The 16,126-nt window shown below is 39.7% G+C and overlaps 3 protein-coding genes across 3 annotated transcripts in view; 2 read left to right on the forward strand and 1 right to left on the reverse strand.

Moving 5' to 3' along the window:
* The window catches only part of LOC119520029 (immunity-related GTPase family M protein 1-like), a 379,546-nt gene that overhangs the window by 268,535 nt on the left and 94,885 nt on the right, over window positions 1-16,126 (forward strand). The window lies entirely within an intron of this gene.
* The window catches only part of LOC119520038 (immunity-related GTPase family M protein-like), a 215,708-nt gene that overhangs the window by 153,364 nt on the left and 46,218 nt on the right, over window positions 1-16,126 (reverse strand). The gene's annotated exons all lie outside the window — the stretch shown is intronic.
* The window catches only part of LOC119520025 (T-cell-specific guanine nucleotide triphosphate-binding protein 2-like), a 212,247-nt gene that overhangs the window by 123,878 nt on the left and 72,243 nt on the right, over window positions 1-16,126 (forward strand). The gene's annotated exons all lie outside the window — the stretch shown is intronic.

The following is a 16,126-nucleotide window of genomic DNA, read 5'->3' on the forward strand; positions in this document are numbered from 1 at the left end:
ACTCCCTCCCGGAGCCCGTGCCCTCACTCACCCTAAGTGAGTCCTGACCCCAGATAAATGCAGATACTTATGGGAAGTTGCTAACTGAGGTTGCCTGGCCCCTGCCCAGCTCCAGTGCTGACTCTCTCCCTTCCACTGGTAAAGGCCTCATCCTGCAGAGAGCTCCTCAGCCCCTCCTCTGACTCAGGTCCCTCTGCCTTCCTGTAAAGACCCTGCTCCTTCCAGGAACCCTGCCCCTAATAGTCTCCCTCAGACCCCCCCCAATTATTCTGATTTTCATGTACTCTGATTTCCATGCTTCCAGTACCCGACTCACTCTTTTTTTCTCATAAACCCATGTCATTATCCTGGGCAGCCTCCAGGACAGTTTCGGGTTTATTGAACAGACAAAAGCAGCTGCAGATTTTCAGACTCAAATAAGGGCCCATCTGCTAGAACACAGACCCCTCAGAATCTCTTCCCACAGAAACACAGGTAAAGGCACACCTGGGGTGTCTTTCAGCCCCTGTTTGTTTGTTTGTTTTGGTTGAGGAGCCTCCATGTATAACTTTCTTCACTTTTGTGGGAGTAGTAATGTTTCCAAGAGCCTGCCACCCCTGTAACGGAGGGTGTGTGAACAGGACAGCCCCTGGCTCTCACAGCCACCCACTAACCACAGGGTGAACGTGCCGGTTTCCACAGTGAGTGACACCAAAACTCGATGGGAGGATCCCAGACCCAAGAGGCAGAAATAAATTAATAGATCTGCACCTGTAACGTTCCTATTGTAGGAATCAGATTTACTCAACTGTAGAAAGGAAACCACAAGACTGGGTAAGAAGGAATCATAATGTGATATATCAACAATAAGATATAGAAATAACTTGAAATTATATTCATATTTTAATTTAAAAAAAAACTGTGCAACATAAAAAGAAAAATGAAGAAAGGCCTTTGAATTTACAAAGATGCATGATCCTTCACAAGATCAAAGGGGAACTGGCTCAATCTTAGTATTGTTTTGGAGTTTTAAATTCCTCACTGTGTATATTTAAAAGAGATAGGAAACTGAAAAAGTAAATTCCTCAGTTGCAGATACAGGTTATGGCAAGCAAAGTGTTTATTCTGCCACCAAGTTAGTGGTAAATGAAGAAGTGAAAAAAAAGCTGCAATTTCAAGGAGAAGAGCAGGGATGAGCTTTGAAATAATTATCATGGATGCTTTAGTTTAGGAAAATAAGACAAATATTGAAAGAAATCTTTCCTTACAGCTTAGTTTGGAAATAAGAATTCTAATGACCAGTCACCCTGTCACAAGGCCCAGCAAGCCTTCATATCCCATACAGGAAGGACAAATAAAGGAAGGTAAAACACAAGTCTGGGGCAGTGAGAAATAACAGTCTTATCCTCTGGTTAGAGAACAGAATGACTATTTTACACCCTGTTGTGGGAATTTCCAAGACCTACTTAAAAATCACAATATACACTATGGCAGAGTTGGACAGTATCTTGGTGTCTAGTATTTTAATACCTAGGACTTAGGGAAACATTATATTTGTAATCTAAAATGTGGACATGGTTTGAGTACAATAACACATCCGGCAAATATCTCAAGAAAAGTTAGCATAGGAATATAGTGTTTCCTCTGAAGTCCTTTCGGAAGAAGGTACTTACACTGGAACTTCCCTGATGCCATATGTGGCTGATCAACGTGTCAAGGCAGATCCAGTGCCGGCTTTGCCTGCTTTCTGAAGTCCAGTCCACAGCCAGTGTCACAACACTTGACTCTTAGCATCTGAGGAAGCCCCTGATTTATACGTTGTACTACCCAAAGTTTGAATGCCCCATATCCATTGTGGATGAACAATTTTTATTTCATTAGAAATCGTATGGCAGATGCAAACTGTTTTAGTCAAGTAGATGGGTTACACATTATCCTGGAAAAACACTGAGTCTGCGTCCACTTTTGGGACTGTGTTCTGTCAGCAATAAACTTGATCTTCAGTCACTGTGTTCTACGTCATCAGAGCAGGGTGGTTCCAGGAGAGAGCTTTATGGACTAGAATGACGACTAGTTATAGCTAGTTACAGCTAGTTACAGCTAGTTTCAGCTCCTGAATCCATGGTGAGTGGTCGGGCCATATGACTGTGTTAATCTATGTATCTATAAGATTTAATGGGTCTACCTGTAAGATTTTATAAGCCTTAATACCAAATAGTATACTGATGCAAAACTAAAATTTAGCTTTCTCTCTATTAAAATATCAAAGTTTTCTTTGATTATTAATACGAGTTGTAAAGTTCTTTTGTTGTTTCTGTTTTTAATTTTGAATAATCAGTGTAAAAGGCAGAGAGTCTATATTTTCTAGGAATAAATTCCACTTTATGTTAACTTTATCATGTCCTTAATTGTTTAAAAATAGTTTTTTAACCATCATGTTGTCTCCTATATTTACTTTAAAAATCTTTTATTGTCACTTCAATAAGACAGGCAAGTATTGTTTCATAGTGAACTGTGATTCCATTTAGATAATTGTTCAAACCTCCTGACAACTTCAGACATTTTGCCTTCTCAAATCAAATGTTCCAAACTGTCATTGGGATCTTCCAAAGTGCTCCAGAAGATTCATAAAGATCCTCTTTTTCACCTTGTGAAAAGAGAGATGCTAAAAATAGATTTATTTGCTGTGTAAAAAGTTGCATAGGAAATATTTTCAGATTAAAAGGCATTTTATAGCCTTTTGTTGGTTGAATTGATGTTAATAAAATGTGATTGATATGTTCCAGAAACTATACAAAGTTTCTAAAGACTTGTCAGTGTCCTCTGCCCATAATATATCTCAGTGCTGATCTGCCTTATATTAGACAACAGTATAATATTATCAAATATAGCTTCATTTATTTATAAATATAGCTTCATTTATTCTGTGTTACATGACACAGAACCAAATTTCATTCTTAATGGCAGGATTTTATAATAAACTCTCACTGAATGTTTCACTTTTATAAGATAGTAATAGGTTTGACATACTCATTTTTTGTCTTTTGTGTCTTAAATCTTTTTTAATCCACAAACAGTTTTTTGTTTTATTCTGTTGATTTCCTGAAAATGCTTGCAATCAACTACCAGCAAGAGTGCTTTGTCTTCAGAAAAAAATAGTACTGCCTCAAAGACTTTGCAAAGGACTGTACCAAGTAACCTAGGACATCACCCATCGGATGACATTACTTAAAAAATTAAAAAAAAAAAAACAAAAAAACATACCATAGGACTGGCTCAGGATTTCCAGAGATTTAGTAGGAAATTAATGGATTCATGAAATCCATCACGGATGAATTTATAAAAAAAAAAAAAAACTATGGATTTTATTTAAAAATATTGCTAATGTTTTAAAGTTTAATTTATTTTGCCTCTAGGAGTGCATTTATTTTTTAAACATATTACAAGTTAAATTTTTATAAATGTAATGTTATTGAGATATGTTCACACACCATACAAACCATCTGATGAATGCAGTCACTGACTAACAGTATCATTACAAATTTGTGTATACATCTCCATGATCAATCTTAGAATCTCATTTTCATTACTCCAGAAAATAAACAAAACTAAAAACAAAACCCCAAATCCTCCCATACCCCATTCCCCCCCACCTTTTATTGAGTCATAGTATTGTTGTGGTACATTTGTTATTGTTGGTGAAAGAATATTAAAATATTACTAACTATAGTCCATAGTTTGCAATAGGTAAATTTTTCCCATATACCACTCTATTATTAACTCCTTGCAATAATGTCATACATTTATTCCAGTTCCTGAAAGAGCTTTTTTATATTTGCAGAGTTAATCACAGTCATTGTCCACCACAAGATTCACTGTGCTGTTCTATCCCATGTTGTAACATCCTTCTGGTTACATACATGACTCTAAATTTCCCCTTTCCACTGCATTCACACCCCATTCAACACCATTAATTATTCTCAGAATGAGAGGATACCATTACCTCTGTCCATTTCCAAACATTTACATTCAACCTGGTTAAACATTCTGCACATATTAAGTGTCTGCCCCCTCCCCGTCTTTACCTTCATTCTATATCCTGGTAATCTGTAGTCTAGATTTCATGTCTATGAGTTTACATATTATAATTAGTTCATATCAGTGAGATCATACAATATTTGTCCTTTTGTTTCTCTCTTATTTCACTTAACATAATGTCCTCTAGTTTCATCCATGTTTTTGTATACTTCAGAAGTTCATTCTTTATTAATACAGAATACTATTCCATCATATATACATAACCATATTTTGTTTATCCATTCATCAGTTGATGAACAATTGGGTTTTTCCATCTTTAGGTAATTGTGAATAAAATGTGTAAATATTTGTTCCTGCCACTTATTTAGACTGTCTGGATATATCCCAAGTAGTGGGACTGCCAGGTCATAAGACAACTCTATATTAGCTTCCTGAGGAACTGCCAAACCATCCTCCACAAGGGCTGTACCATTTTACATTCCCACCAGCACTAAATAAGGTTCCAACTTCTGCACATTCTCTCTGTGGTGGTTTGGTTCATGTGTACAACTGGGCCAGGTGATGGTGCCGAGTTGTCTGTTCAGCAAGCACTGGCATAACCATTAGTGCAAGGATATTCCATGGCTGAATAATAAACAACAAGGATGGTTTATTAAATCACCAGTCAATTGCATCCGTGGCTGATTTCATTTATGGTCAACTGATGGAGTATCTTCCACAATGAGAGAATCTAATCAATTGGATTTAAACCAATCAGTTGAAGACTTTTAAGAGAAAAGAGAGAACTTGCATTTATTCTTCAGCCACCCAGCCTTTCCTGAGGAGTCCATTGGAGACCTTCATCAGAGTTGCCAGCTTACTACCTATCCTACAGAATTTGGACTCGTGAATCCTGCACTATGGAATTTGGACTCATGCACCCGCACAGCTGCAAGAGACACTTTTATAAAATCTCATGTTTACAAATATCTCCCATTGGTTCTATTTCCCTAGAGAATTCTGACCACTACAGCTTTGGACCAGGTGGTTCTTGAGAAGCAGAATCTTAAAATGGGCTTTTACAATTGGTTTTCTAATCCAATTAGATTCAAAGACAGTAATGACTCCATTTCCAATAATCAAGATGGCACTGACAGTCCAAGGTGTGATGTGGCAATATAGATATGTAAAGTATCAGCATTTGATTCTCCTAATTATACTCTTGTATGAGACAAGGCTCTGGATGACAGTGTTTTTGATACCTTAATAAAGTTTTGTGGTGTTAAGAGGTATAATGATGTTGGCTGGTTCTTCTTAGATATGTTAGATTCAGTTACAAGAGAAAGGGACAAGCTGAAGATTTCAAATTTACACCTTAAATGCTGTAAGAAAGATGTAAAAGTTTCTATGTGTGCCCTGGAAGAAAATTCTATTTCCTGTGGTGTAGACTTGAGATCTCTTAAAATCAGACCCGGAGTCTCATTGCGTGAGTAGCAGATTTACAATGTAAACTAAAATCTCAGTCTCACAAGGTGTCTGCTGTTAAAGTAAAGGCATTGATTGAAAAAGAATGGGATTTTGAAAATTGGGATAGGGACATATGGGTTGATAGGGATGGCTGTGGGTATATTGAAACCTGGATACTGCTGAGTCTTTGCTAGAATTCTTATAATGCTTTACCCTGAAGAGACAGTCACCCGAATGCCAGCCTACCCTGAGGAAAGAGCCACTCAATCTCCAGCCTGCCTTGAAGAAACAGCTACCCGAGCTCCAGTCTGCCCTGAGGACCAGACCATCCAACCTTCGCTTAAAGAGACTAACCCTTCAGTGCCTGCTAATCCTGCAATCACCTACCCTGGGGAATCAGCCCTTACTCCTCTGTCTGGAGAGATTAATCCTCTCTCACCAGATGAAACTGCAATGGAATGCCCTGAGGAAATTGGCCATGAAGGACACTTCTAATTCTTTTCATGACTAACCCATACAACCACTCTTTTCCTCAAGACCTATAACTAAAGTCCCAAGAGGCCCTGAAGGGTGAGGTACAAAGTGGGATCCATGGGGACATATGCCATACTCCAAAAGAATCATGAGTTTTCCAATTTATATACACAGAAACAAGGAGAATATGTGTAGGAACAGATATTAAGGGTGTGGGATAATGGTGGAAGGAATGTAAAGTAGGATCAGTCTGAATGTATTAATATAAGCCAACCAAGCAGAGATTCTGCATTCAGTGTTGTAGCTCAAGGGGTTAGAAAGGGCTTTAACTGTTTGGGTGGGTTGGCTGAAACATGGATCTAAAGGTGGCCAACATTTCCCAAGGTCAAAATGCCAGAACTGCCCTGGGATAATGTAGAGGAGGGGATTCAAATGCTTACAGAGATTTGAATGTTAGAGTGGATTTATCATGGAAGATCTGTTCACCTACCCCAGGAATGTGCAGAGGGCACACCTTTTACCAGGACAGTGAGGAATAAATTTGTGAGACTAGCTCCTTCATCCCTGAGCGCTGTAGTTGCCCTTCTCTATAGGTCAGATATTACTGTGGGAACTGCTGTCACTGAACTGGACTCTTTAAATACAATGGGGATAACTAGATCCCAAGTTGCATAATCCAGGTGGCTGCAGTTTATCACCAAAGACAAGGTCACAAGGCTACCATAATGGACAGTGGACTCAAAGCAGCAGACAAAATAATCTGACTTGCAGAGACTTATGACATTGGCTAGTTGATCATGGGGTACCTAAAAGTAAAATAGATGGGCATGGGGTGATGTCATCAACATGGCCATGTAAACATCTACTGAAAACTTCTCTCCAGAGATTCAATGAATAAAAGAACAATTCTGAATTGTTTGAAACTCTGAAGGAGGATGTAGACTAGAGAAGGACTCTGCAAGTGCTGAATTGAAGAAAAAGAAAGAACAAGTAGGAATCTTCCATCTCATACCTGACGGTCCTCTCCCCTCCTCCTCACTCAGTCTCAGTGAGGGAAAGGCACAGAATCAAAAGAAGGGAACACTCCTACTGGGGACACAGATTTTAAAACATGTCACAGAAGTGAGACATACCACCAATATTTGAAGAGCCCTGGATCTGAAAGCTCTTCCCCTACCCTTGTGGGAAGCAAAAAATAGTGGCTATTTCCTTGCATGGGGATGGCTCTGCCACAGGTGTAGCCCTGCATCAAGTTAGATTTTGGCTGGCAAAGTGAGGGCTTAGGAATCCCACAGTTTCAGCTCACCTGGGTAGAAGCAGACTGCGCTTGGAGGCAAAGAAGCCTCTGAGGATGATTAAGTTACTGAGCATCACCAGCTGCTGGACATTCTGGAGAGTGCAAAAGAATAGAAACACTTTGAAAAAGATGCTCCAGACCCTTTATTAGGACCACAGGAGCTGGACAGAAACTCATACCTGTTTTTCTGGATAAATATGGACAACCCAACAGTTAAAGCAGGGCTCTAAAACAAACCCAGGTCTTTCTGGTCAGTGGAATAGAAAGTACCACTGGAAGCCAGCAGATGTAAATTACAACACACAGTGGACCTGCTAGAGTGCCCAGTGCCTACCTCCCATCCCTGTGACAGGCCATAGTAGGCACCTGATTTGGGGGGGATGATTATGGAGCAGTGCCAAACTGAGAACCAGCCAGTAAGAGAAATAAGAAAAGATCAAAGAAAACCAACAAGAAAACCCAAGGCAACAGAGAGAAAACAACCTCCAGAATAAATTAATCAAGTAAATTAGATGCCTAGACAGCAAAAAGTGACAGGCCACACAAGGAAACATAGAGATATGGCCCAGTCAAAGGGAAAACTTAAACCTCAACTGAGATTCAAGAGTGGAAACAACTAATTAAAGATGTTCAAACAAATCTTCTAAATCAAATCAATGAGTTGAAAGATAATGTAACAAAAGAAATGAAGGTCATAAAGAAGACACTGGGTGACCATAAGGAAGAATTGTAAGCTTGAAAAAACAAGTGTCAGACTTATGAGAATGAAAGGCACAATGGAAGAGATGAAGAACACAATGGAAACATACAACAACCAACTTGGAGAGGCAGAAGAAAGGATTAGTGAACTAGAAGACAGGGCATCTGAAAGCCTACACACAAAAGAAAAGATAGAGAAAGAATAAAAAAAAAAATGAGCAGAGGCTCAGGGAACTCAATGACAGCATGAAGCCCACAAATATATATGCTATAGGTGTACTGGAAGGAGAAGAGAAGGGAAAAAGGGCAGAACAAATAATAAAGGAAGTAATTACTGAAAATTTCCCAACTCTTATAAAACACAACAAATTACAAGTCCAAGAAGCACAGCGCACCCCAAACAGAATTGATCCAAAAAGACCTACCCCAAGAAGGCAGTGGCATGATATATTCAAGATACTGAAAGAGAAATTGCCACCCAAGAATCCTACATCCAGCAAAAGTGTCCATAAAAGTGAGGGAGATTTTAAAATATTTACAGACAGACACTGAGAAAGTTCATGAACAGGAGACCTCCTCTACAAGATATACTAAAGGGAGTGCTACAGACAAATAGGAGAAAACTGGTGACAGAGGCTTGGAGAAGAGTGCAGATATGAAGATGCCAGAGGATAGAAAGTGGGTAGAGATTGGGCATTTGATGCTGAAGAAGTAGAGAATTTTCAACAGGATTGATTGTATAGATCCAGAAATTGATAGCACAAAATATTTTGATGTTAGCACAATATTGTAAGAATACTGAACAAAGATGACTGTGAGTACAATTGAAAGAAGGTTAGGGACATGTAGGACACCAGAAGGAAAGATAGAAGATAAATACTGGGAAGGTAAAACTTAGTGAAACCTAGGGTGTTTGATGATTGTGATTAAATGTATAAATTTAAGAATGTTTTTACATGAGGGAGAATAAACGAATGTCAATTTTGCAAGGTGTTGAAAATGGAATGGTATTGGGAAAAATGCAATCAATGCAAACTAGAGTCTACAGTTAACAGTGACATTGTAATATGCCTCCACTAATTGTAAAATTGCATACCAAAGCTAAATGTCTATAAGAGGGGGATTCAAGGGAGGTTATGGGATTCTTGGCATTGGTGGTGGTGTCCAACCTTTTAATTTTTTATTATTTTAATTTAATTTATTTTTTCCTTTTTTAGTCATTTTTTCTTTCCTTTCTTTTTCTTTTTTCTTTTTTCACCTCTTCCTCTTTCTTTGTTGAAGAAATGGAAATGTCTTCATATAGACAGTGGTGATGAATGCATAACTATGTGATTATATGAGGAACCATTAATTCTTTACTTGGAAGAAATGCATGGTGTGTGAATAAAGCTGTCTAAAAAATAAACAGAGGGATACAAGTGCTGGAGGCAATGTGGAGACAGGGGTGTACCTAATTACCATTGGTGGGGAAGTAGAAAGGTGCAGCCCATATGGAAGGCAGTGTGGTGGTTCCACAGGAAGCTAAGCATTGGGTTGTCATCTGGTCCTGCAACACTGTTATTGGGTATATACTTGGAAGAACTAAAAACAGATAATAAGGGTCATTTGTGCATTGGATTTATGGTGGCAGTATTCACGATTTGCAGTGGATGGAGGTGGCCTAAGTGTACATCAACTGATGAACAGAATGATGAACTATGGTGTATACATGCAATGGATTAAGGTTTTACAAGAAGGAATGAATTTGTGAGGTATGAACCTAGGTGGATGGACTTTGAGGACAGTATGTTGAGTCAAATAAACCAGAAATGAAAAGAAAAACATTATAATGCCTCACTAATATGGACTAACTATAATGTACAAACTCTGAGAATTGAGTCTGAATGCATAGGTTATTGGGGAACGCTTATTGTAAAAATTCCTAGATTGTAAGCTCTTACAGCAGTTACATCTATTCCAGAGATGTAATGGCAGTTTCTAAATTCTGAGCTGCAGAGCTCTTTCTGTATAACTTCCCAGTCCCTGGAACTTTAGGTGTCTGTGTGACACCCAAAGCTCAGAGCCAGAGTCTGGCAGCTATGAATATCAACATTACCCTATTCAGCAAATGTTAAAAAAGCTGAAAAAGAGATCAGACTTCAACTAGAGATATGAATGAAGTGGATCTGGTTAGGACTAAGGCAAATCAGAATAAGGGTAAAGGAAGATATTGACGGTGTTTTAAAACTTCAACTTCTGTGTGAGACCAAAGAAGAGATATTTATTAGGTGCAAAAATCTATGTTTTTGTAGCACACTATATGATTTAACTTGTATGGTCAGTTTATTCAAATACCATAATTACATGGAACTTTGAATAGGGGGTGAAATCTGGTTGGTTTGTACAGGTTAGTTAGAAGCCCTAAGACATCCCAGAGTAACTTGGGCAGAGAATAAAAAATGTATTTGCAATGTCTCCTGAGGGACTGGGGGAAAATGTGTAAATATTAAACTTCCCCACCTGGGGAATTCCTGATATTCTCACAAGCATTGGGGGCTACCAATTTAGAAGGCTGAGCCCTCCATCTTGGGGCTTGCCTTTATGAAGCTTGTTATTGCAAAGGCAGGCTAAGGCTACTTGTAATTGTGCCTAAGAGTGACCCCCAGAGAACCTGTTTTTTTCCTCGGATGTGTCTGATCGAGTGGGGCTGAAATTGCAGGGTTCCTTTGCCCTCAATTCTCTGGCCACAGTTTGGCTCAGGGTTGCGCCGTCTGCCCCTCTGTGCTTGGGGTGGAGGGCAGCTACCCCACTCTGCAGCCATTCTACAGGCAAGGATCGGGCCACACACTGCTCTTTCCCTGAAGAGTGGGGCATGGGCACCAGGACCCACATCTGGAATTGCAGTCTCTCTCCATGTTTTCTCAGATTCTTTGTCCCTCACTGACCTGAGCCTGCAAGTATCCTCCCCTGTCCTTCAGGTCCCAAACCACTGTTTCAGACAATTTCTGATCAGCTACTTGATTCCCTCCCTAATCCTCCATTTGGAAGGTCTTCCGTGGTGCTCTGTTGTACCCAAAGCTCCCCAGTGTCTTATGCCCTGCCACAGGCCCCTGTGTGTTTGGGTCTCTGTGTCTGGATATAGGTGTGGATCTGTGTCACTGCCCTGAGAGATTTTGTAGCCAGTGTATCTCAAGGGATGTGGTAGGGAACTGGGCTTCAGCCTCTGGGCATTTCCAGAGGGTAGCGGGGGGAAAGACCAGTTGGTCCAGAACAGAAATTTTTCCTACCTGACACTTTTCTCTTTCTTTGATTCAGCTTTTGTGGGACCCTTCCTCAGTCTTTACCTTCCCTCAGAGTGCTGAATATGTGAGAATTGTCTTTCATTATCTGAATCTCTGGGGAGGGGTTTTCAGTAGCTGTCTTATGTCGCCATGTTGATGTTGTCACTCCAAAGTTTTATTTTTTTTAATTACTAACAATCCTTTTTGCTTTTCCCTTTAGCTATCTATAACTGCATAAACTTATACTGCCTAAGAATCTGCCTGCCAGCTCTCTTGTTATTGAAATGTGGCCTTCTCAAAGTCCCAAACTCATAAATTTATAACTTTCCCCTGCATGGAACGTGAGTCTCAGGGATGAGCCCCCTTAGTGCTGAAGGATAACCAGAAACCACACTGTGTTCAGTGATGCTTTCACAGGATGATTATGATCAAAGATGAAATGTGAAAGAAAGATTGGGTAACTTAGACCAAGAGACTTAAAACTGGACTCAGAGAACTGTGCATACAGAAGGCCCTTACATCACCCATGAAATCCCAAAATTGGCATTCTTTTAATGGAAAATTTGAGTCAATGACAATGAAATTACTGATATTTTTGGTTTCTATCTAGCATTGTACTTTGCTTCCTAATTGCCCTTTTTTCTCTCTTTTTGTCCCTCTGAGGTTCTTTTGGATTGACTCTTTTTTTATTGTTCTATTTTTTCTCTTCTTGCTTGGAAATTTTATGCTTACTTTCTATTATTTCATCAGTTATGCTAGATTTAAGCCAGAGCTTAAATCAAATTCTAACAGGATAAGCAGCCTTTAATCCCATCATTTCATTTCTGTTTCACATGTCACTTTTGCTGTGGATTTTAATTCTGTCTTTTAAAACTCACAGGATTTTGTATAAACTGATTTATAGCCTCACTATCCATTGCTGTTCATCCTCCTATTTATCCCTTTCTTTGCTTGTCATGCTGTCTTTCATCCCTTAGTTTCTGGTACCTTTTCCTTATGTCTGAAATTCCTTATGTCATTATTATAATTATTATAATTTTCCTTAGGACGGATCTGATATTGATAAACACTTCTTTTTCATATATTACTTCTCATGGTTGCTGGTGCTCAGCCATGCATTTGATGGACTGGTACAGGTAAGGAAGCTCCCCAAAAGGCCAGCCCAAAAGTGGACTATGACTCCCAGGGAGGAATCTCGACCTGGCATCATGGGACGGAGAACATCTTCTTGACCAAAAGGGGGATGTGAAAGGAAATGAAATAAGCTTCACTGGCAGAGAGATTCCAAAAGGAGCCAAGAGGTCACTCTGGTGGGCACTCTTACATAAGCAAAATATAGACAACCCTTTTTAGGTTCTAATGAATTGGAATAGCTAGCTGTGAAGACCTGAAACTATCAAACTACAACCCAGAACCCATGAATCTTGAAGACAACTTTATAAAAATGCAGCTTATGAGGGGTGACAATGTGATTGGGAAAGCCATAAGGACCACACTCCCCTTTGTTCAGTGTATGGATGAATGAGTAGAAAAATGGGGGCAGAAAAAAAAAGGCACCCAGTGTTCTTTTTAACTTTAATTGTTCTTTTTCACTTTAATTTTTATTCTTATTATTTGTGTGTGTGTGGTAATGATAATGTCCAAAAATTAATTTTGGTGATGAACGCACAACTATATACTGGTACTGTGAACAATTGAATGTACACTTTGTATGACTGCATGGTATGTGAATACATCTCAACAAAAATGAATTAAAAAAAAAAGCCAGCCAAATCATTGAAGTTTTATTAAATTCCATACCAATGACTTTTCCTCAAAAAATGAAAAAGGAAAAAAAAATGTTCAGTCAATAATACAAACTTCTAAGCAAGCAAACAAAGGACTGATCATCTGGGATTTTTTGCACACAATTTTCTCACACACTTGGTGCTCATTTGTATCTTTCCAAAATGGATCTGCCCCATTCCTCAGGATCTGTCAATTGTAGATGTCCATGACCTTGTATTTACCTTCTCCCTCTCTATGTGTCTTCCCCAAAATCCTCTGAAAATGCACAGGCTGAGGCCACTTGTGATGGTCTGAAATGTCACATCCTTAAGCCCTCTTGGGAAGCCTAGTCTGTTTGTACTTCCACATTAAGGTGTTTTCCATCTGTGTTCTCAAACTCTTATTCTCCAAAGGGACTTTGGATGGATGACTGTCCAATGTATAATGTCCCCCAAAATGCCATTGTCTTTGATTTAATCTTGTGTGGGCAGACATTATTAGTGTTGATTAGATTGTAAGTCTTTGAGTGTTTCCATGGAGATGGACACACCCAACTGTAGGTGATAACCCTGATTAGATAATTTCCATGGAAGTGTGGTCCCACCCATTCAGCGAGCACCTTGACTAGTTCACTGGAGCCCTATAAAAGTTCAGACAGAAGGAGCAAGCTTGCTACAGCCAAGAGGGCCACTTTGAAGAAAGCACAGGAGCTGCAGATGAGAGACATTTTGAAGACGGCCATTGAAAGCAGACTCTTGCTCCAGAGAAGCTAAGAGAGGACAAATACCCCACGAGCAACTAAGAGTAACATTTTTGAGAAACTGCAGCCTAGAGAGGAACATCCTGGGAGAAAGCTGTTTTGAAACCAGAACTTTGGAGCAGATGGCAGCCATGTGCCTTCCCAGCTAACAGAGGTTTTCTGGATGCCATTGGCCATCCTCCAGTGAAGGTACCCGATTGTTGATGGTTACCTTGGACACTTTATGGCCTTAAAACTGTAACTGTGTAACCAAATAAACCCCCTTTATAAAAGCCCATCCATTTCTGATGTTTTGCATCCCAGCAACATTAGCAAACTAGAACAAAATGCATGCCAGATGCCCTCTTTGTCATGGGAAGAAAATTCCTGCTGGACAGTTGTTACTGCTGTAACTGTTCACATTAGCAGCCTAAAACCTCACCCATCCATCCAGAGACAAACTAGCACATTGCTCCCACTTGTCTCTTTCAAGGAGAATGCTGGCCATCCCCTTGTCTATACACTGATGCGGACCTTGTACACTTGCTCAGAATAATTACTTTCCAAACTTTCTCACCTCCTGTCCTCTGGGCTGCAGCAGGAAGGCAGTTGTCTGGAAACCCTGCTGGACATGTCTGCTCCTCACTTGTTACCAGAAGGCACTGCTCATGCCTGCTCGTTTCCCCAGCATCGACGCTGTCTTGAGGTGACCTGGCTCCTATCTAAAAACCTCTGGCCATACTCACTGTATAAAGATGTGACCAGGAACCCATTCTCCAAGATCCTATGACACAAGCCTGTCTGAACCTGCTCATTAAGGATTCTGCTGGGAAATTCAGTCTTTATCACACACTCATCACTAGTCCTCGGAGTCTTTCCATGTCATGGTGGGGACGCTCTCAAAAGATGGTCTTTTACTATAGAAGCCTTTGCACCAATGAATCTCAAGCCCAGTGTACAGAAGAAATAGCTTGGGCATATGTTAAAAATATAGACCATTACATTTCAACTTCAGTAAGTTGGCTTCAATGATTCTAGCCCCCAGGATTTTTCTATTAATTGTGGCCCCAGCTGCTGCTTGAGAAGCTGGCCTGAGGCCTATACTTTTTGAAAATAAGGGGAGTTGGTTGGAGGAGATTGGGCTGCCCTCAGTTGAATTCACTTCCTGATCTGCTATCTACATTATTCTATGTTTTCCATATAGATAGGGACTAGAAGAAAATAATATTGGTATAAGATTTCTTTTTATTCCTCAAATATTTTTTATAATTCATAGTTTTCTAGTGGTTTATTTAATCCATGTAGGTATGCAAATTTACTGGCACACTTTTTACCCATTTTTTTATTAGCAAAGTTGTAGCTTTACAGAAAGACCATACAGAAGAGACGGAGTTCCCATTTATCCACCCCCATTATTAGACTTTTGCATTAGTGTGGTAACTTTGTTACAATTAATGAGAGAATATTATTATAAATTTACTATTAACTATAGTCTAGAGTTTACAGTAGAGGTCACTAGAATTTACATTGTATTTTACAGTCCTATGGTACTGTTTTTGTTTAAAATTTTTGTCCTAGCAACATATATACCACATAAAATTAAGGCTTAAACTAACAGGGTTCCAGAGACGAGAAAGGGGAGATGTGGCATACGGTGCTTTAGGATTTAGTCCATCCTCCATGGCAGCTAGTAAATCCTAAGGAACTGTCTGAAACAACTGTTTGGGGGACATTAGAGAGAAGATCGTATCATACACCAGCCAGGTATGATGAAAGGAAACTGATAAATCACAGAGAAGTGCTCTGCTCACCTAAGGCCCCAGCAGGGACATGACTCACTGAGAATTGAAGGCACAGAGCAACCTTAGGCCTGTCGGAGGCAGCAGGCTGAGGTGCACCAACAGCTGGGCAGGAAAGGAAAAGCAGAGAACCATGAGGCTTCACAGGAAATACCGGCACCCTGCTGGGTCTCTTCCCCAGGAAACCCTGATGAGGATCTACAACCACTTCGCAAGACCTGGACCTGTCATCTCTGGGAAAACTGATGAAGGTGGATCTTCTTTGCCTGGATCCTCTGCTCAAGATTCAGTCCTCAAGTAAAGGTTGCTAGAGATAGCAAAGCAGTGTTAATAGCATACAGCGGCAAATGAATAAGAAAAAAAAAAAAAACCCAGCAGATCAACATCCTGAGGAAGAAGAGGGAAGACAAAGCTTTTTCCTGGGGAAAAAACAGCTGCACAAATAGGGAAATCTCAAAAATTATTCTATATATGCAGGGCAAGAATCAGATATATAATAGGTTTTGTTGATTCTATTGTTTTCGTGTTCTCGATTTCATTTATTCCTGCTCTAATCTGTGTTATTTCTTTTCTGCTGTTTGTTTTGGGGTTAGTTTGCTTTTCTTTCTCTATTTCCTCCAGGTGAACA

The sequence above is a fragment of the Choloepus didactylus genome, chromosome 24 (assembly GCF_015220235.1).
Source record: "Choloepus didactylus isolate mChoDid1 chromosome 24, mChoDid1.pri, whole genome shotgun sequence".
NCBI classification, from domain to species: Eukaryota; Metazoa; Chordata; class Mammalia; order Pilosa; family Megalonychidae; genus Choloepus; species Choloepus didactylus.